A 21,814-nucleotide genomic window follows, 5' to 3' on the forward strand; every position below is an offset into this window, starting at 1 on the left:
ACTGACCAATACCGTCGCCCCGTGGCACCTGTCCCCGCCCCCGTGGGCGAGGCCACGTGTTCCTAAAGTCCAATCAGAGCCCAGAATGGGAGATCAGGTGACTACGGTTAACTCCCCGGGATCCCGGTGCTACTTGGGGCTCTATTTCTGATGTATTTGCTAGTGTCAGTAAGGGCTGTTTATTAAAATCGGGCACGGGAGCCGGGTCTGTGGTGGGAATGAAAACCTCGGGGTTTGAGGGGAGCCTGAGACTTGCAGGGCTCTGCGCCCGCGGCTCTTAGGCTCTGACCTTCTGTCTGCGGGGCTTCGGCGATCTTTGCTCTCCACCCCTTTTGTAACGCCGGCCTCTGCCCCACCCGCAGTCCTGCACGCGAACAACTGTAAGTGGTCACTGACTGGGGAAGGGGTCGCAAACTCAGATCCCTTCAGGGACACGTGCAATACCTGAGTGAGAAGCCAGGCTGCGGTTCCAGCCGATTGTGGCCACGCAAGAATGTGGCCCTGTGATGCCAGATCTTACTTTTTTCTTTTTTCTCCTTTCATTCCTCCCTTCATTTCCCTTTTAAGAAAAGCTGAAAAGCTGTCCTTTTTTATGTGTGAAGTCTGCCAATTTTTAAATGTTACAAAAAATTCATTGTTAAATTACTCTGTAAAAAAAAAAAATCAGTAATTTAAGCAGATTTTTAATGGCAAAATGGTCAAATAGGAAGCAGGGTAGAGACAAAGTACGAGTTATGAATAATTTACCAAAAGACTAAAGCCGCTAACTCAACATTAAGTAGGATCCGTGTCACAACCAAATGAGGGGTGACAGCTGAAATTGCCTGCTCCACGCACTGCCTAAATTCTTTTTTTTTCTTCACTATCCTTCAACTTTGTGCCCACCTCTAGTACCAGGCATTGTACTAGGCCCTGGAGAACTTCCTCCTGGAACTCAGTGTTAAACATCTGTGAAGGAGGCTGACACCTGTACACTGATAATGACAAACGTAAGACACAAGAAAGCGGACATGTTATGGGTGCACTCAGGAGAGACACATAGGCAGATCTGCAGGGTTAAGTAAGGCTGTCAAAAGGTGTCCTCACACCTGAGAGATGGGTAAGAGATGTCAGGGAAGATTATGTTGCCACCAGACCCAAAACAACTAAAAGATGTTTAATGTCCATAATGAGTGTTAAGTGAGTCTCCTTTGGAGGAGGATGTCATCAATATGATGTCATACCTATGTTCCTGGAGAAAGTTGGATGCAGTGAAGCTCTCATCTACAAAAATTGTTACGTGATGGCAAAGCTATTGAGGTACCCCATGCTTGGAAAAGTGATCTTGTGTCCCTTGAGAGGTGAAGGCAAATTGCAGCTGAAAAGTTGTTGAGATAGGCACTCCATAGAACATATTAGCCAAACTTATCAGAGCAAAATATTTACTGGTTGTTGCTCAGATAGAGTCAGTAATTTTAATGCTATTGATTATTGGGTATAGGGCCCCATTGGGTGGGACTAGAGCATTAATGTTACAGTAACATTATCCACCATGGGGCTCTTGTTATGGACTGAATGTTTGCATCCTCCCAGAATTTATATGTTGAAGTACCAACACCCAATGTGACTGTTTTTAGAGGTAGGACCTTTATGCAGGTAACTAAGGTTACATGAGTTTATAAGGGTGGGCCCTAATTCTATAGGACTTGTGGCATTTTGAGGGAAGGCCATGTGAGGACTTAGCGTTCAGAAGGCTGCTGTCCACAGTCCAGGAAGAGAGGCCTGACCAGAAACTGAATCGGCCAGCACCTGGATCTTGGACTTTCCAGGCTCCACAACTGTGAAAAAAAAAAAAATGTCTGTTGTTTAAGTCACACCCAATCTGTGGTATTTTGTTATGATAACCTAGGCTAACAAATACAACACCCTAAGTTTTTTTCCAAGTTTAAAAACAGGCAAAAGTGGGCTGTCAGGTGGAGAAGCAGTGGGGCTTATCACCCCTTTATTAATTAGGTGTTATATAATAAGTTTTGATCCTTGAAGGCCCTATTTTAACTTACATTGGGCCTTCATTAACTATTTTAACTAAGGAGAGGGGTCATTGGGGTCCCCTTGTATCAAGCCCATTTGTAAGTGCCAAAGATTTTAATTTTTTTTTCATTATGTTAGAGTTTGTATGCCCAATAGGGGATATTTTTAGAGCTATGGGTATTATAACTATGGGAAATTTAGACAAGGCTATAATATGAGGCATTCCTGTTTTTTCCCTCTATTTTATATTAGTTACTTAACTAAGATTATAGAGGCACAATGTTTACATTTAGTGGGACCCCCAGATATAAATATAATTTGAGCCCCAGTACTGATTAAATCAATAAAGTTTTGTCAACTGGTGCACTTTAGCAAATGCTGGAGTTAATTCAGAACCTAAGTTGTAGACACACAAAAGCTAATGAGCACCCTTTTATCTTTTTGTTATATAAACTTTTAGTATATAAATTTTTGTATATAAATTTTGAATTTCCAATTGGGTCAAATTAAGGGTCATATTTTATGTTAAAAAATACACACATAATTTATTTAATTACCTTTTATTTTTTACCTTTGTATTAGGGTTTTATTGTTTTCTTTTTTTCCCTGCCTACCTGTCTCCTGTTTTAGGCTTTTAGCCACATGAAGCTGTGGTTTCTACTTTCTGTCTCTGGCTGATAAGAGGAAAGAGATGAGAAAAGGCCCTGTGCTTCTTGTTAGCAGCCTCTCCCTGTCCTCAGCCTAATCTGTCCCCTTTTCCCTGCCCCCCACCCCTTTTCCCCTATTAAAATCTTTTAGAACAACCAAGCTGGTGTATCGCCAGGTGGGTAAAGTTTTTCCCCTGTTTTAAATGTCTTTTGTCTGTCCCTAATCTTTTTTTATTTTTTTCTTTTCAGTGTTTACCTGATAAACTCCTAGTCTGAATAATTCTAGCAAGACTTGGGGCATAGGCCCTGTCCCTAGATGTTTGTTACCTGGCCCTGGGTTGATTTAGGGCAGGGGAAATCTTGGTGTGTTGTGTGGGGTTACATAAAGGAGGTGGCTGTGGTTATGAACCTGGGATTTGTTGGAGGGTTTGTAATATGACTGTCCAAGTTTGCAAAAGCAGTATCACAGGATCGAGTAGACAACTTTGGTTATTAATTTGCCCTGTAGTTAATAGAGGCCAAATAGACAAATACAGAACCAAAGAAAACACTGTTAGAGCAGCCCCTCTCCACCCTGGGGTATTTTGCAAACAGCCAACGCTAGCAGGCCCTAGGTGGCCTCAACCACACATGCAGCTTCCAGGCATGAAAGAGCCAAAAAAAAGACAACAAAATAGCACCTTTTGCACTAGACATCTGTTTTCACCTGTAGAGGATCTTCCGCTCACGGCACCTTGCTAACCCTTCAGAGAGCACCCCTTCCCAACTCTCGGTCTATATGAGACTGCTCTTGTCTAGGGCTTCCGAGGTAGTCATGTGACTTAGGCCTGGCCAATCAACATGTCTTCCCAAGCTTGGCCTCGGTGATTGGTTCAGGGATGGGCCTGTGACTCCAGCTTGTCTAATGAGAGCTCTCCCCAAGACTTTTGCTACAATTTACTGGGAACATGGGAGGCATGTCCTTTCCCGTGGGATTGCCAAACTATTAGGATATCATCCTGGAGCTGGGACTGGGAGGGGAGCGCCTCACAGAAGGGGGCTGGGAACTAACCTGAGAATAAAGCCACCAACGAGGAAAGTGCAGGCAAGAGAGGGAAAGAAATGGCTCTGATATGATTGTCTGATGCCCAAGATCCTGTGGTGTTGTCAGCCATGCCATGGAGTTTTCAGTTACAGGAGCTGATAAAGCCTCTTTCATACTTTAAAAAAAAAAAAATGCAAGGTACAAAATAGTAGACATCATATACTACTGTTTCTACTGTTTGTAGAAAACAATGTTTATATGTATCTGCTTGTATTTGTATATATGCATTTACATTTTTCTGATAAGAAACTAATAACCATGGATAGGTGTTGGGGAGTGGGAACTGGGTAGATGGAGAAAGAGTCATAGAAAGACTTCCCTGTGTATATATTTTGACATTTGCACATTTGAAAATGTTACCTATTCATGGTATGATAGAATTTTAAAAATGCTAAAAACTAGAGGTTACAATGGATTTTATAAGCCTTAGGATAAACAAATCCTATTCTATCAGATACATTCTAGGTGAGCTGAGATTGTTGGTCAGTTTTTCTCCCTGGGTCATTTGTGAAGTCTAGGCATAGGCTAAAGATTGGGCTTGGTTTACCACCGAACTGTTGAGGACACTCAGAGTATCGTTACAGACTAAAATCTAGATATGAGGCTCTTTTTTTCCCCATAGGATATTTGCTGAGTGCTGGGGTAGACTGGGGGAGAGGAGAGGTGGGTAAGGGAGAGCCTGGCTAGGGCCTGGGCTGGGAAGGCTGAGTGAGATCAGCAGTCTCTTGGTGTTTGGAAGATGGTGTCTCACTGGAGGGAAGGTCCTGCAACAAACGCAAGACAGGTCTCACTCTCAAGATAATTCAAAACAGAAGTGGACTGAGTCTAACTTAAGCTGCAACTCACCACAAATCAGCTCAATTCCTGATTGGATTTAGGCATCATCCCTTTAAGCTACATTGTCTAACAGAGGATAGGTAAACCCTGCAGGGAAAATATGTTTAACTTATTCTTTTATGCACAATATTTGGTATAATAATACAAAAAAATATATAAGTCATAGAAAAAGCAAGTGTAGTAGACTGAATAGTGGCCTCCCAGAGAGGTCTCTGTCCTATTCCTGGAACCTGTGAATGTAGGGACTTTGCAGATGTGACTAAGGATTTTGAGATGGAGAGAGTATCCTGGCTTATGCAGGTGGGTCCAGTATAATCACAAGGGTCCTTATGAGAGGGAGGCAGTAGGGTCAGAGTCAGTAGCAGGCAATGTGAGAGGTTAGAGTTATTCGAGGAAGGGACCAGAATCCAGGAATACAGGCACCTCTAGAAGCTGAAAAAGAGGAGGAAACGGATTCTCCCCTACGGCCTCCAGAAGGAACCAGCTCCGCGAATACCTTGGCTCTAGTCCACTGATTTTGGACTTCTGATCTCCGGAACCATAATTAATCAGTATTGTCTTAGACCACTAAATCTGTAGTAATTTATTATAGTAGCAAGAGGAAACTAATACAGTAGGGCAATGTGCCTGCTTAGAGAAAAAAACAATACCAGAAGCAGACCCACACCTGATCAGGATGTCAAGGACTTCAACTATTTAAATATGTTAAAGAGAATAGTGGGAACAATGTACAAAATGGTGACAAGGTAGGAAACTTCAACAGAGAATTGGAATATATAAAAACCAATGAACATTCTGGAATTGAGTGATATAGTATTTGGAATAAAGAATTCAGATGGGCTGAACAACAAACAGGATACAACAGAGGCAAGAGATTAGTGAACTTGAAGATAGGACAATAGAAAATATCCAAACTAAAGTACAGAAAGATAAAAGAATAGAAAGAACAATGTTAACTAAAAAGTTCTTGTTTAACGTCTTCCTAGAATACAATATTTAGCCAAGAAGATTCATTTAATCTTAGAATGTTTGTTTTAAAAAATAAAAGGGAATTTTTGTATTTAAACTGTAAATAAACTCACTTTGTAAATCACATTGTGTATGCTTCCACTAGACGCCTTAATCTAGTTTTCTCCTCACAGATTGCAAGTAACAAAGTAAAGCTTCTAGCAGGTTTGCATATAAAAACCACCCTCATTTTACAACTCTGAATTTCAGTTTCCACATTTGTAAAATGTACATGGTGGTAGTACATGTTTCATAAATTTAGCATGAGGATTATGTGACATAAGGCCGTTAGCATAATGCCTGGCACAGAGTAAATGTACATTTTTATTATTAATTTTTCCTCCGGCAGGTACATCTGCTGTGTCAGAAGACTCATCAAAGGGAGTATGAGTTAATGGACTCCCATTAAATGAGATGAGCTTACATGAGACAATGGAATAAAGCTCTCCATACAGTCCTTATAAATGGTGGCCTTTGCTATTATAAAATGAATGTCGGTTTACCAACTCGCCTGTGCAATAAATAGTATTTTCTTTATTTTTATATAATAATTTATGTTTTGAGCTCCTAATCTGCTAGAGTGACAGCAAATTCATCTCAGGAATTGGGGATTTTCTTTCCTTTCTGCTGGATGGTGTCTAAGTTCTAGGGGCTTACCTTGTGCCAAAGTGTGGGTTGGAGGGTGGTTGGTCCTTATCATCTTGCTCATCAGTCACAAAGAAGTATCTTGTTTCTGTGCATATGCCTTCCTCAGTGAACTCTCTCCTCAATTTCTGTTCCCAGTTTGGGGGCCTTTGGGGTCTTTCTGCTACTTCAGTGCCAAATAAGGGCATGGAAACCTGGAGAGGCTGCCTGTGCCACTGCTTGCCTAGACACCCTGGACAGTAGAGCCATCTCTGCTGTCATGTTCCCGGGGATGCTGCCTAGGAAGCAGGGCCCCAAGCCTCTCTTTCTTGAACCTACCTCATCACTGCTCTCACAAATCCATTCCTCATTTCTTTTTCTTCTTGCTTACGGGGCTTTTATCTGGTCTCCTTAGAGAACTCTACCTTCTTAATAAGCTTTGGTTTTCGGACTCTTGTTTTCTGCTTTCATTACTCTTCATCTCTTATCTGAGCCAAAAAACAGAAATGGCTTAAATAGATGAAGAGGAGAGTAGGGTGGACACCAGAAGGAAATAAAAATGTATCAGGTAAAGGTTCCTGCTATGATGTAATCCCTGGTATATCATATTAGCCTTCCTACCACAAACCACCATAAAACTGGACAAAGGATATGAGCGACCATTCTTAGGCACTGGACAATAGGCAAGGCTTGACAGTGATCCTTGGGAGAAGGGGAACTCATGAGATGTGTCCCCAGATCGCTTTGGCCCTCTGCTGGGGAACAGTTTTCCAACCGCAGCACAGCAAGCTGGAGTCCTAGCAGAGTAAGGATGCCCTACTTTGTTGAAGAGGCAGAGATCAGGGTTCAGGTGCAATCTACAGGTCAGGGCTGGGATGCACATGTGTAGGGAAAGACTACCTGAGGCTTCCCAGAGAGAGGCTGCTACATAGTTGAGTGTAAAACAGATACTAGAGGTCAAGCAGATAACAGAATCTAGAGCCTCTACAATGTATCATCCACAGTATTAAACAATCTACAATTCCTACGCATGCAAGAAAACAGGAAAATGTGACCCATAGTAAAAACAACAAAGAGTCAATAGAAACTGGCCTAAAAATGGTGCCGATAATTAAGGAAATTATTATAAATATGGTCAAAAATCTATAAGAAAGTATGCTCAAAGAACTGAAATATTGTCACAATGAACGCACTAATGGGAAACCAAGTCTGAAGGTATGCAGTGGGTAATGGGATCTAGGGATCTATTGCTCGCAAATTGATTTTATCCAATCTTCGGTATTTTAGACCTTCCTTCACTCGCAATTCCAGAGGTACCTGGAGGGTCTAAAAAGGCTTTGCTTTATTAGGATTCTGTGGTATAAACTGGCTTGGTTTTCACTTTTGCCCACTACTATCACAGGAATTGTCCCTTCTTGAGTCTACTAGGAAAGTCACTATTTCTCTTCTTCTGTCTAAAATTCCAGAATTTTGTTACTGTTGTTTTCTCTGTCCTCCTCATCCTTGTAGACTTACTATGGTTTAAAAAAAATATAACTTTACTATGGTTTTAGTAGGGATTTTAGAGGGAATGAATCTAGATATGCATGTTTAATCTGTAATTTCAGCCTGGAACTCCTGTACTAATTCTTAAAAACAATTTTAAAAGCATAACATTTCCTGGAAACTGTTCTGATCCAATATGTTAGCCTTCTGTTGGCCTCCCCCTCACTAAAGGCCTCAAGTAAGATTTCTTAATTTCCTTTTCTTCTTGTGCCCTCAAGGGCCAAAAAGCCTCTAAAATAAACTAGTTATGCCTGTCCCCAAGCCCATTACTTGCACATGACAAATCAGTAAAAAAGAGACACTCATTTTCTGTTAGAGAAGTAGCCATCCTCAAGGGACCTGTGCTCACCAGTTTCACAAATGCATACACTCTTGGGCATGTCTGTTTTTTGCTGACAGTAAATATTAAATCATAAATATAAACTTCAAATCTAAACTTCAAATATAAAACCTCTTTTGCATCTAACACATTAAGCTAACAACATTAAATTACTTAGGTATTACTTAAATCTAAAAAGGCTTTTTCTTCCCTTAAGTCCTGTGAGCCCCAGCATTAGGTATCCATGATTCTAGTACTTCCTTCTTTTCCCCTATTAAAAAAAAAAATTACCTTTGTTTGTACAAAGGCTAATGGAGACAATTCCCTATTGACTATTATAATTCTGCGTGCAATTGGTAGCACCAGATGTGCCTCCAGCCTGTGTTCTGTGGCTAGGACATCTATCTTGTTGGAGACTTCTAATTTTGTCTTGGCTGCTCTCTAAATGGGAATGGCGGGGTTGGGGGAGGGGGAGGGGGCCGTTTCACTTCCCTCTGTCATTAATTCCATCCCTTGTTGGTTCCCTAAACCCTGCTTTTGTAAATAATCCCTTCATTAGACTCTCTTAAATGTCCCCTTTGGAGTGTGCCACCTCTTTTCTGTCAGGAACCCTGACTAATGCATTGTGTTTGCAATTGATGCAGTTACTGTCCACATGACTGAACCTATATTGGCCTCAAAGATATCTGTCATCTTTTACAGAGACGGATCTGTTCATTGGTTTCAGAGCATGAGGTAGGGTGATGTTCCCCTTTGATGTATCACATCTGCACAGTTGATGAAATAACTGCTTTCATCAAAACATATACCTTTGCAATAAATCTGCCAATATTTTCATTGATTCCAGCTGATCTTTGAGTTCTTCATATTTATGGCCAACTGAGAAAACAATGAAGAGAAACAAATCTCTAAATGTCTTTAGATTAATGACTTTTCATGCTTTACAACTACCTTCTAAAGAAGCCTTACGAGATACTCAAGCAGAAAATGCTTTGGCTACTGCAACCATTTTCTCTCTTCTCAGGCCGTGCTTTATTTTCCAGCTAGGTTCCTCTGACAACTTTCTTGGATGTTCTCTGCTCCCAAACCAGGCCCCAAATTCAGGAGAAATCTGTAGACCGATGGTCTTCACCCAGCTCACCTTAGGTATTCCCTAGATGGCCACTTGATGGCGCCCAAGAATCTTCACCTTCACTTCACTCACATGATCCATGGAATGTCTCACGTGAATAAAGGGGGCATGACAGAGAAAGTCTAATAAAAATTGTTGTTGTGTTCCAGCATGTTCCACTGTGGATCATGGATAGTACTGTCACACCTACCTGTTTTTAAGCTATCAAGGAAAGAGCATCCAGCCTAAGAAAAAGTCTTATGAGAGCTTATTTGACCCACACTAATGACAATTACCAGGAAGCAAAATCGAAATGGATTGAGAAAATGCTCCGGAGAATGGCAGTTTCAAAACTTATTTTATATATTGGAATCAGAGGAGGAGATGTTAGGAGGGTTACATGAAATTCACTGGTGGTAGGTTAGGGAGGCAGGAGAAAGCAAAGCGGGGAAATCTCTGAGATTGACAAAAGGTAAAACAGACCTGCTTCTTTTACATTGGTGGGTACAGGATAGTTAACATTACAGCACCGTAGAGATGTTATGTGGGCAACAAGGTAACGATACAGTCAATGTGGCCTCATGCTCTGGTGCTGGCAGTTGTGTCTCCAAGGGGTCTGGCAAGAAAGATCACTCTGACATTTCACAGTATGTTATCTTAGATGCACAAAGATGACAGACAGTTTCAAAGTTCAAGACTGACCTTTGTCAAAGAAGCTACAGGCCTAGGACGTGACTACCTACCATGATCTGCTTTTGTTAGGAATTTAGTAACCCTGTGTGGTTACTTGAGTCTCTGGGTTGAGAGCCTCCCCTGAGCTTGTCAGGTTTAGTATGTGGCCCCTTTTTCATCCACAAAGCATGTAGTGGAAGGGCCCAATCTACAACAGGGTTATTCTGTTGACTTGCATTCAGAAGAAGAAATACAGATCACATAAATAGAAATGTATGTTCACAGAATACATAGACTACATATTGCCATATGCAAGATATAATATACTGCTGTCATTGAAGAGCTATGAAAAGGTTTCACACTCAGATGTGAAATACCTGTCCTTTAATAAAACGGGACACACTTTATAAGTCTAATTAGAAAGGAAGTCAGTGAAGCCTCTCAGAAACAGCAAGAATTTCACTACTTACTTTCATGGTAGATTCAGCCAGGGGGATAAAAATGACAAAATAGGATTTTGAAAACAAAATTGGCCACAACAGGTGCAGAAACCTAAGTCAAACAATCTAGATCTTACTCTTAGTTCTTGCAAGTATAAGATGCATAGCTTTCGAAGAGATAAGACTTTATTACCTTGAAATATTAATGGGTTGGACTATGGAACTTCCCACTACACTCCCAGGGAACCCACTTAAAATAAATCATATATTAAGTTACATTTTACTATGGTAATGCAAAGCGTTTTGTTTTTTTTTATAAAAAAAAGTATGTCAAGGCCTTCCATTCTTAAGTATCCTACCATAGCAAATACTCTTGGTGCTTCACCTATATCCCCTTGGGTCCCTCCAACTCTGATTCCAATTCCAACATGGTTTTCTTTCCCCTTACACCAAGCAATTCTCCCACACCAGCCGGATGTCCTACAATTCAACTCAATTCTGATGATATCGACCTGGAGATAGCATCAGATCCCATATGTTAAGGGCTCAGTCCTATAAGACTGCCTTCCTACCTTCATACGCCTATCATAAGTCCAGGTTGTCACCTGACCTATTGGCTATAGACCAGAGTTTTTCCATGACCCCTTGCTTGGGTTCGACTAATTTGCTCGAGTGGCTCTCTCAGAGAAATATTTTCCTTACTAGATTAGCGGTTTATTATTAAAGGATATAACTCAAGAAGAGCCAGATGGAAGAGATGCATAGGGCAACGTATGGGGTGTGGAGCTTCTTTGCCACTCTCCCCACATCTCCAGGTGTTCAACCCAGAGGAAGGTCTCTGAACCCCATCCTTTTGGGTTTGTTTTTTTTTTTTTTTTTTTTTTTTATGGAGGCCTCATTATGTAGGCACCATTGATTAACTCATTGGACATTGGTGATTGAGCTCAATCTCCAGCCCCCTCTCCTCCCTGGAGGTGGGAGGGTGGGACTCAAAGTTCTAAACCTCTAATCACAAGGTTGGTTCTTCTGGCAACCAGCCCATCCTTTGGTGACTTAGGGGCTTCCCAAGTTACCACATTAACATAAGCTTAAAAGACACCTTTATCACTCTCATCACTTAGGAAATTCCAAGGATTTTAGGAGCTCTGTGCCAGGAACAGGGACAAAGACCAAATAATATCTCTTATTATAAATCACTATATCACAATCTTTTTCGCCATTTCAGTTCTGTTACCCTCTAGCTTCTGTGCCCTTTATTTTCAATTGCTTTCACCTGTGACTTTGTTAGGAAAATCACCCTTGAGCTACTAGGGTGGCTTTGCACACCAGTGCATAAAGGAAGCGAATTGCCTGGGGATGTATGTGCCTCTCTGTGTGAGTGGCTACTGACTGGTGCAGGAGTAAAAAACAAAACAAAACAAAACTCTTTTGTTTGTGGAGGGACAAACTCCTAGGTGTAACTTACCCCTCAGAACTCCCTACTGCATGAGGCTGAGGTTGAGGCATGGCCGACATCATGTGAACACACCATCTTCTCTCTGTGTCTGTGTCTAGAACACGATGCCCAACATCTACGGAATGTACTTTTTTTTCAAGGACACATGGAACATTCCCCAAGATAGACCATATGCTGGACCATAAAGTAAATCCATAAAGTAAATCAATAAATACTAAAGGATTGATATCTTGCAGAGTATGTTCTCAGATAACAATGGAATTATGTTGGAAACAATAACAAAAAGCAAGCTAGAAACGACCCAAATGTTTGGAAATCAAACAATACACTACTAATTAATTCAAGTCAAAGAAGAAATCACAAGGAAAAAATTTAAGTATCTTGAACTGAAAGATAATGATAACACAACATATCAAAATATGTGGGATGCAGGTAAAGCTATGTTTAGAGAGGAAATATGCAGCTTTAAATGTTTACATTACAGAAGTTTTGAATCAATGATCTAACTTTCCACCTTAAGTAGCTAGAAAAAGAACAAATTTAGCCCAAAGTAACAGAAAGAAAAAAAATAAAAATGAGGAGAAATGAGTGAAATAAAAAACCATGTAATAATATAAAAATAGAGAAAACCATTGTGGTTCTTTGAAAAAAATAATACAATTGATAAACTCTGGCAAGACTTAACGAGAAAAAAAAAAAGAGAGAGAGAAAATAAAGGTAGGGCCAGGGTAAAGGATACATGGAGGATCCTTATCCTGTTCTTACAGGTTTTCTATATGTTTGAAATTATATCAAAATATCAAAAAAGAAAAAACCATATCAAAAAATTTTAAAGTGAGTGAATATGCACACTGATAATACTGAATACTTCAAATATTGGTCAAGAGAAATTATCTTTTTCTGCTGAAATGAAGATAGGAGTGGGAGAAGTGTGAGGAGGAATAAAAGCTCTGGTTGAAGTAATAGGAGGGCTGAGTCCTTAGGTACACGACAGTGATGCCCGCCACCGCTTAGGTTCCAGTGCACTGCCTTTCTCAGCCAGATGCCCACACATGCCACACGGTGTCTTTGTCATATGGAATTTTCTGAGCTGCTTCAGGGTTCCATGCCAGTTTGCCATCTTTCCTTGATGTTTCTTGTACTCAACACTTAAAATTCCTCTTGCAGCTCTAATCTAAACACTTGGGAAGCCAAGTTTTTTTTTTCTACAATGTTATGGGGGAAGAGGATTAAGTTTCACAGGAGAAGGCAGGCATTTAAATTTAGACGAGGTGGATGAAAGTCTCATATTGCATCTGAATCAGAAACTAGGCAGAGTCACTTCTTTATTCTAAAAGCCAACAGCTGCTCAGAGACAAGCAGATTGAACCACTTCCTCCCTGCTCAGAAATTCTCAGAGTGCGCAAGCACACACACACATTTATATACACATATGGTTAGAAGAACAAAGAAAAGGACCACAAAGAAAAATAACTCATTGATGATGTCATTTGCAATTTCAGAGCATAGTTATATGTTTCATGTCACATGATTTCCTGCAAAAATCACATTCATGAGTCCAGGCAATTCTCTCGAACCAGATTAAGGATTACATTGCAGATAAGTACTAATCAACCAGTTTAGACAGACTTTTTCAAAAAAATGAGAGATGTTACTTCCTTTTTAGAGTTTTATTATAAAAGATTTAAAACATACACAGAAGAATAGTGTAATAATCCCCTCATATACTAATCATCCAGCCTGAACAGTCCAACTACATTGAGTTGGAAGAAATCATAAAAGAGGAAGCCTGTAGTCTGGGATATAAACCAGGGCATTAAATTTAGCTTCACTGGGAGCTTTATCCAACTTCATTAATCGGCTAATCAAAGCTCTTTGTTAAATTTCAGTTTCCTCATCAGCATAAAGGGAGGCTATTCACCACTGACCCATTTGTACTAAGTTTCTGTAAGTCCAGGTTGAATGAATGTTTATGCTCTGTTCAAGATTCTTTGTTTTAGTCCATCCCTTTTTAAGCAAGGTTGGGAGAAAAATCACATAAAAACTTTATATAATTTTATACATTCTTTTTTTTCAACAAAAGTGAGACATTTTCTAACCGTGGTCCACTGTGTTAGATTCTGACAGGATATCCGGTGGAGATGGTCATTGGGCAAATAGAGCTATAAATCTGTATGTCAGGAGAGAGCTCTGGGACTGGAGATCTGTTAGAAGGGACTGGAGACAACGTCAAGAAAAAAAGAGTACGGAGGAGAATAAGGCCTAGGTAGAACTCTGTGGAGTTACTCAGGTTAGAGAAGGGACATGTGAGAGCTAGGTCATGAAGCACACAGCCCCGGGAGAAGAGGGGAGAGAAAGGGGTGAACCAAGGTTAACCACATACAAGGAACCAAGGGTGCTAAAATCCTTCAGTGAGGCACGAACAAGGCAGGGCACAAAGACTGTGAGGCAGAGAAAAAAAAAATCTAATTTCTCTCCAGTGCATCTCACCCCTTCCCACCTGCCCTCTGCTGGTCCCTGCCACTTTGTGGAGCCCCTGGGCTGGGGGAAGGTGAGGAGATTGCCCTTAACTCCTCTCCCCCACCTCTTTTCACCTTCTTCCTGCCCATTCCTCCTGGCCTAGCTACTCATCAGTCAGATCTCAGCCTAAAAATCTCTTTTCTGACCTTCCAATGAGGTCAGGTCTCATTATACACTCTCTACTTTTCCTCTATGAAACATCTCAGTTGACGTTCTGTATTTTCACGACTCTTTGACTAATACCCACCTCTCCAAGTAGATGGTTAGCTCCATGAGGGTGGAGACCATGTCTGTATCATTCATAAGGTATATACCAAGTGTTGACCTCAGTGCCTGGCCCAAGTGGTGCTCAGTAAAGATTAAATAAGTGTATGAATGAATGGAGAACGAAGGCAGGTATGTGTTGGTGTTACCTAACCGTGGGTAATGCCAACTGTCACTGTCCCCTGCTGCTGCTCCTGTGGCTTGTGTCCTACTCTCTGGCCTCAGCTCAGCTCTACAGAAATCCCTGTCCGTCTTAGAGCTGTTTCTGAGGGTGGAAAGCAGACTGAAATGAGTGGTAGGTGAGGAAAGGGAGACAGTGGATGTAGACTGCTTTTCAGAAGTTTGGTTTTGAAGGGGAGGAGAGAATTAGGGTGGTAGCTGTAAGAAGCTTTAGGGTCAAAGCTGTGTGTGTGTGTGTGCATTTAAACATGCTTATGTGCCAGAGGGAGGGTTTAAGTTAGGAGAGGTTGAATAAGTAGGAGCGAGAAGGAATCCTGAGAGGAGTGAAGGCTCCTCTAATGGGCACTCGGATGTTGATATGAGCTCTTTCTGCCTCAAGGTTGGCTGCGGCGCCCCCCTCACAAGACGGGGAGCCACTCCCCCATTCCAGTGTCGGATGCCAGACCACCTAAGCAGGACCAGGAAGGAAGGTGTCCAAGAACTAGTTCTGAGTCATTGTATTGACCACCCCCTCCAGAGAATAAAGACGTTGGACAGGTTGAGGGAGGAGCCAGAGATTACAAGGTAGAGTCTGTAGGAGAGGTTTACACTGTGGAGCCCATGGGGAGGGGAGGCGTGCTTCCTACTTTTCCCAAAATCACTGGAGAGGGGCCACCTGGAGAATCTGAAGGGTGGTCCCTGGACCCAGGGAGACACAGGGGTGTCGCTTACACCTACAAATCTGCAGGGGAGGCTGTGGCTGTGGCTGTGGCTGCACATCAGTTGCTGGGCTTTTATGAAGGGCTCCAGTGGAGAGGTAGGTGAAGGCTGGTCAGATGTGTGTACTTCCTGTGAATCGGACATGAGTCACAAATGCGAGAGTGGCCAGTGGTTGGTCTAGGTCAATGGTTCTTACCTGGCAATGTCTGGAGACAGTTCTAATTGTCTTGACGGGGGTGCTCCTAGTGGGGGTCATCCAGTGGGCAGAGCCTAGGGATGCTAACTAGCCTACAATGCATGACAGGGCAGCACAGAGCGGAGGAGGCGTAGGTTATGTGTTGGGAAGTAGAAGGAGTCCCCATATGACTGTCGAAACTTTTCTGTGGAATAAGATATGCATCTCCTGCCCAGAGTGAGGGAGATGGCAGGGTCATGGAGAGTCGAAAGAATGAAGAATTGAGATCGTCATTTAAGGAGTGGGGGAGCTAGGTGACCCATAGTAGGGTTGCCAGACAAACATATCAGAGAATGGAGAGGTCCAGAGGTGGAGGCAGGACAGGTCCCTAGAGGCCACCCAGGGGGAGGGGCCTTTACGGGGACCCCTCAGCAGAGCACTGTTGAAACCTGAGTTGCACCGAGGGTGTCTGTTAACAGTCTCACTTTCTTGTGTTGCTGTAGGTCTTGGTGGTCTACTAGTCCACCTTTGGTGTCCCTCGTCGATGAGTCACTGTGTCCTTATCAGTGGTAATGCAGTAACTGGAGGGAGCTCTCAGCCCACTTGTTCCCATTTTGCCTTTACAAAGAAGAGACCTTCTAACTTGCACCTCATAAATATCATCCAGCACGGCTGTAGCTCTTGCACAAGTCCATGAGACACAGATGTGGGAGGTGCAACTCTCAGTGCCTTTACAGAAATGACTTCGTGCTGTGGTGGTAAGTGACAAAAAACTGACCCTGACTACAGACGAAATTCACTGGAAGGATATGAGTCCCTCACAAAAGAAAGGAGAAAGCTAAAGTACTGAGTCTGAGAAGGACGGGAACGCTCCATCGGGAAGAGATCTGCCCTTTCCTGGAAGACTGTCCACAGTTCCCTAGAGACCCTTCCTCCACCACAGAGTCCCAGCTCTCATCTCTCAGACACCTTGGCAGCTCAGATGGAAACGGGATTGCATAGCAGTTTCCCGGGGTTGCCGCACCCCTACCAAGAGTCCCCAGTATAGAAGTCTCTGTCCCATAGTTGGCATATGCCCGGCTCAGAGATAGGCCTCATACACTGTCTCTCTGGGGACCTATATTTTAATCATTTCACGCCCACTGACACATGGGTTACACAAGCAGGGCCCTAAGCCTTGTCTTAATCTTGTAAATTTTTTTTCTAAAAGGGTAAGACACTATTTTAGTCACTGTTTTCCAGGGAGAAAAAGTCCTGTTTGTCCTTATGATTCATATTGGTGGTTTCTGGACGGCGTTGTATTGATTCATGACGACTCACTCAGCAGCTGGTATGAATTAAGTGGGACTTTCTCTTGGTGACAGTAAAATCTTAAACAAGGCTAACATTAAAAAACGGCCTGGTGGGAACACCGGAGTTTGAGCAATCTTCAAAACTTGAGTCAGTTCAATCAGATGCTGCACCGTCTCAGCAGTTAGCAAAATCCGACATGCGGCTTCAGCGAGGTGCTGCCATGACGTAGTGTCTGCTCCTCACTTTCGTGTCAATGACTCCTTGGAGGTCAAACTGCTCCCATGATGTGTTTTATCCTGTAGCCATTAGCCCAGTTAGACACATGAGTAAACAGAGGCAGGAGACTGATGTGGATGTTGCATCAGGGGCCAGGTTTTCTCTGGTTTGTTCCAAGAAGTTTTCCACAGAATCCCAGAAGGCCACCCTGTGGTTCATAATGGGGGATGGTTTTGCCACCCCGAGGGACATTTGGCTGTGTCTGGAGACATTTTTGGTTACCATGGCTGGAGGGGTGCTACCGGCATCTGGTGTGCAGAGGCTAGGGATGCTGCTAAACATCTACCGTGCTCAGGACAGGCCCCACAACAAAGAATTTTCTAGCCCAAAATTTTTAAGGAGCTGAGGTTGAGAAAGTCTACTCTAATATAAACTGATCCCAAATCCCCAGTGACTTGGTGGTTTCAGGTCATTAACTGACTTAATGAAAAGGATGCTAGATATGGTAAAAACAGATCTTTTGAAAAATCATGTAATTGCTGTGTTTTAACAGTACATATGTCTTGCCTAGTCTCTAAATACCATTCTCCACTAAAAGGAATCAAGGCTCTTGAGAAACGGCCGATCCAGAGCTGGGATAGATGAGCGACGAAGGCATCAGAGGCTATGGGGTCAGAATTAAAGGATACAGGAGCTGACCTGAAGGGACTCTCTTCTGGCCAAATATGGGATGATTTGGAGCATTACAAAGAAAAATGCAAATATGTTAAAATCCACATCTGCAAGTTGAAAGAGAACCTTGTGGTCAAAAGATGAAAAGCTACCTCAGGATCTTGTGGCTTCTAGAGGTTTCCTTTATTTAAAAAAAATACTCCCATTGCCTCTTGAACCCAGGTGTTCTCATTTCCCTTTAGCGTTATCAACAATGGAGGAAAGGAAGCTGCTCCGGAAAAGGAGCCAGAATGAGGGTGCACAGTGATCACACTGTCATTGTCAAATGAACCACTACCGTAAACATACTCTGTGACGGTTGCAGGTTGCAGCTCATTGGGCTGGGGGTGGGAGTAGGGCGGAGGGGGGAGGGAGGGAGAGAGAGAGAAGTGTGAACAGGTGATCGCAGAGTAGTCGGATACATCCATGGCATGCTTCAGGTGGAATTGTTCTCTAGAACCGAAAACCCAACTCAGAAGAGTTGAAATTAATTTCTAGGCCCAAGATGGAGCTGCTCCTGCCCAGAAGTCCATGTCAACAAACCAAACTTGTTTTCCTGTAAATGCTCCGTGTGACCAGAAACGCCGTATGTCCAGTCAGCCAATCCCCAAACGCCAAGCCAACTCTGGGTTCTATACTTATCTCCTTGTTCCTTGACCTTTCTGAGTAAGGTCAGATGTGCAACCCCAGCCACCCATGCCCCATTTCTCCATTGCTGCTTCTTTTGCCCTATAAAACTCGCTCTTGCCACAATTCCCTGGGGAAGTGTGCTCCACCGCTTGTGAAGCACTGCACTCCCCCAGTCCATGGATTGTTTCCTCTCACATAAAGAACATCAAACTTGTTACTAAATTGTTTTAGTTTTCTCATTCGTGAGTTCAAACAATAAAAGGAAGTTATTGAAACATATAATCAAGAATGTCTAGACAGCACTACTACTAGCATGGTCATGGACCAGTGTCTACAAGTTTGTTATTGGTCTACAATGATACATAATGACTACATTGTTGAAACAACCATGTGCCCAACCATCTTTCCACAAACTTCCTTTCCTCCATTGTTGCTAATGCTAAAGAATAATGAGAACACCTGGGTTTAAGAGGCAACGGGAAGTACCACTTTTTATAAGAGAGTCCATTGGAAGCCACGTGGTTCAGTTGTATTGCATGTTACAAAAGTATCAGGCAATAAGATAACAGCAATATAAAACCAGAAACAAAAAACAAAACTGCCTTTATCATAGACAGTTTGAGAAGCACTGGCCTAGGGTGGTGATTTACAATTCCGGCTGCTCATTAGAATACCTGGTGAGTTTTGACAACTAGTAATATGATGCCCAGAGATTTTCATTCAGTTGGCCTAGGGTGGGGCCCAGGTCTGGGTAGTTTTAGAAGCTTAGTGGGTAGTTCTAATGTATAGCCAGAGTTGACAATTACACTGGCCTAGATGAGATTTGACCCACTGGTCAGGAATGTCATCACGGACTTGAGTTCCCATAGCATTACACGCTCATATTAGAAAAGAAGAACGATCTCACATCAATGACCTCAGCTTATACCTTAAGAAACTAGAGAAAGATGAGCAAATTAAATCCAAAATAAGCAAATGAAAAAAATAAGGTCAAAGATGAAATCGATGAAAGAAAAATGAGAACGAGAGAAAAATCAATAAAACCAAAAGCTGGTTCTTTGAGAAAATCAATAAAATTGATAAACCTATAGTCAGATTGATTAGGAAAATAATTGAAAAAAAAAAACCCAAAATGCAAACTACCAAGGTCAAGAATGAGGTGGGGTCTCATTGCGGGGCTGGATGAAAAAGGTGCAGGAATTAAGAAGTATAAATTGTTAGTTACAAAATAGTCACAGCGATGTAAAGTACAGCACAGGGAATGTAGTCGATGATACTGTGATAACTATGTACAGTGCCAGGTGGATACTAGAGTAATCGGAGAGATCTTTGTAAATTATATAAATGTCTAACCGCTATGCTGTACACCCGAACTAATATAAAATAATATTGAATGTCAACGTTGGTTGAAAAATAAAAATTAAAGAAAGAGAGAAAAGAATAAGAGAAGGGACATCACTATAGATTACAAAGAAATTAAAAAGATAATAAGGGAATATTATGAACATCTTTGTGCAAATAAATTTAATAACATAGATGAATTGACAAATGCCTTGAGAGACTCAAACTACCAAAGCTTGCTCAAGAAGAAATAGATAATTTGGATTGCCCTATATTTATTAAATAAATTAAATTGGTTGCTAAAAGCCTTCTCACAAAGAAAACTCCAGGCCCACGTGGCTTTACTGGTGAATTCCACTCAACATTTAAAGACAAAATAATGCCACTGCTACACAAACTCTTCCAGAAAAATTAAAGAGAAGAAAATACTTCCCAACTCATTTTTTGATACCAGCATTACTCTAAATCCAAAACCAAAGATATTACAGGAAAATATGTAGAAATCCTTAAAATCCCAACAGCTACCCAAGTGGCACCTGTTCCGGAGATACTCATCACTGCTGCCTGCCCCTCTACAGCAATTTTGAAAAGAAGTTATCCCGACCCAGAATCTGGACCTTACATGGCCTTGAACTGTATGTAGCACATGACCTTCTTCTTCCTGGTTCCATATATTTGCAGCCATTAAACTTTATGTCTGGAGACTGTGCTGAAACCTAATCAGATGGCCTGCTCAGGAGGTGGAACTCAGAGATACAAAGGGAAGGAAGAACTGATGTTGGGAGCTGAGGATGGAGATTCACAGTGACTATGCAGCTGTGACAGCTGTTTTGGAATCACGAGGAGAAAAGAGAGAAAGTGAGTCCAAAGAGGGGATTGGGGCAGATGCGTAGGCAGAAATTATGTGAGACATAAAGAGAGATAGATAGAGCGCTAAAAATGAGAGAGCACCCCAATTTTCTGTCTCTTGTGAAGCCTAGCTCTTCAGATGCTTCTGGATTCATGGAAGACAGTGAACGAATTTCTGTTTCTTATAGCCCAAACTGGCCTGACTAACCAAAATGTTCAAAAAAAAGTTCGGTTCCTGCCCTTCCTGCAGGTTAGGTCCTTGGTGTCACCTATTAGCCTAAGGACACCATGGGCCACATCTTCTTCATTCCCAAAGGCCTCAGAGATTTAATTGGATTCTCTTTTCGTGTGTGTGTGTGTGTTTTAATTGTTTAAGGCATAACGTACATATAGTAAAGTAAATCTTAAGTGTATGCCTGAATGAATTTTTACACACACACATAAACAAACACACACATCCTATGTAACTACCACCTAGATATAGAACATTTGCAATACTTACAGGTTTACCCTTCCTACTCTATGGAGTCAGTTCAGATTATGAGCAGTTGGTTGGGCTGTCTATGTGCTATGGATTGAACTGTATCACCTTATAATTCATATGTTGAAACCCTAACCCTCAATGTGACTATATTTGGAGCTAGGGTCTTTAGGAGGTCATTAAGGTTAAATGAAGACATAAAGGTAGGGCCCTAGTCTGACAGAATTGGTATCTGTATAAGAAGAAAAAGCGAAACCAGAGTTCTCTCCTTCTTTCTCTCCCCTATGCACACAAAGAAGAGGTCATGTGAGCTCACGGCGAGATGGTGGCCATCTATAAGCCAGGAGAAGAGGCCTCAGAATGGAACCTACCTAGCCAGCACCTTGATAATGGACCTCCCAGCCTCCAGAACTGTGAGAAATGAATTTCTGTCAAAGCATCCAATCTACGGGATTTCTGACGGCAGCTCCAGCAGACTAATATACCATGTGATCCATACCGAGAACAAAAAATGGAGAGAGAAGTTTTGAACAAAAAAACTACCCTTTAAGGGAGTGTGGGCAGCTGGCCCACAGTACGAGCAGGTGGCCTAGGCCCAGCATGGGTGGGAGGAGAGTGCCAGCGGCACAGCCTGGGAAACAGGCAGCCCCTCCGGCCGCGAAGTCCAGTCTACTTCCAGGCTGCCTTGGACATTATTGCAAG

General features: G+C 42.1%; 1 long non-coding RNA gene across 2 annotated transcripts; it reads left to right on the plus strand.

Moving 5' to 3' along the window:
* The first annotated feature begins 16,242 nt into the window (after positions 1-16,242).
* On the plus strand, positions 16,243-21,612 carry LOC120599278 (uncharacterized). 2 transcript variants are annotated; one of them, XR_005651845.1, is made up of 3 exons: positions 16,243-16,349; positions 20,464-20,640; positions 21,409-21,612. It is a non-coding gene; the product is annotated as an uncharacterized LOC120599278 (long non-coding RNA). The 2 variants fall into 2 exon arrangements; XR_005651846.1 differs by lacking the exon at positions 16,243-16,349 and adding an exon at positions 16,849-16,921.
* The last annotated feature ends 202 nt before the right edge of the window (positions 21,613-21,814 follow it).

This window comes from Pteropus medius, unplaced genomic scaffold, assembly GCF_902729225.1.
Source record: "Pteropus medius unplaced genomic scaffold, Ma_sr-lr_union100, whole genome shotgun sequence".
Classification (NCBI taxonomy): Eukaryota; Metazoa; Chordata; class Mammalia; order Chiroptera; family Pteropodidae; genus Pteropus; species Pteropus medius.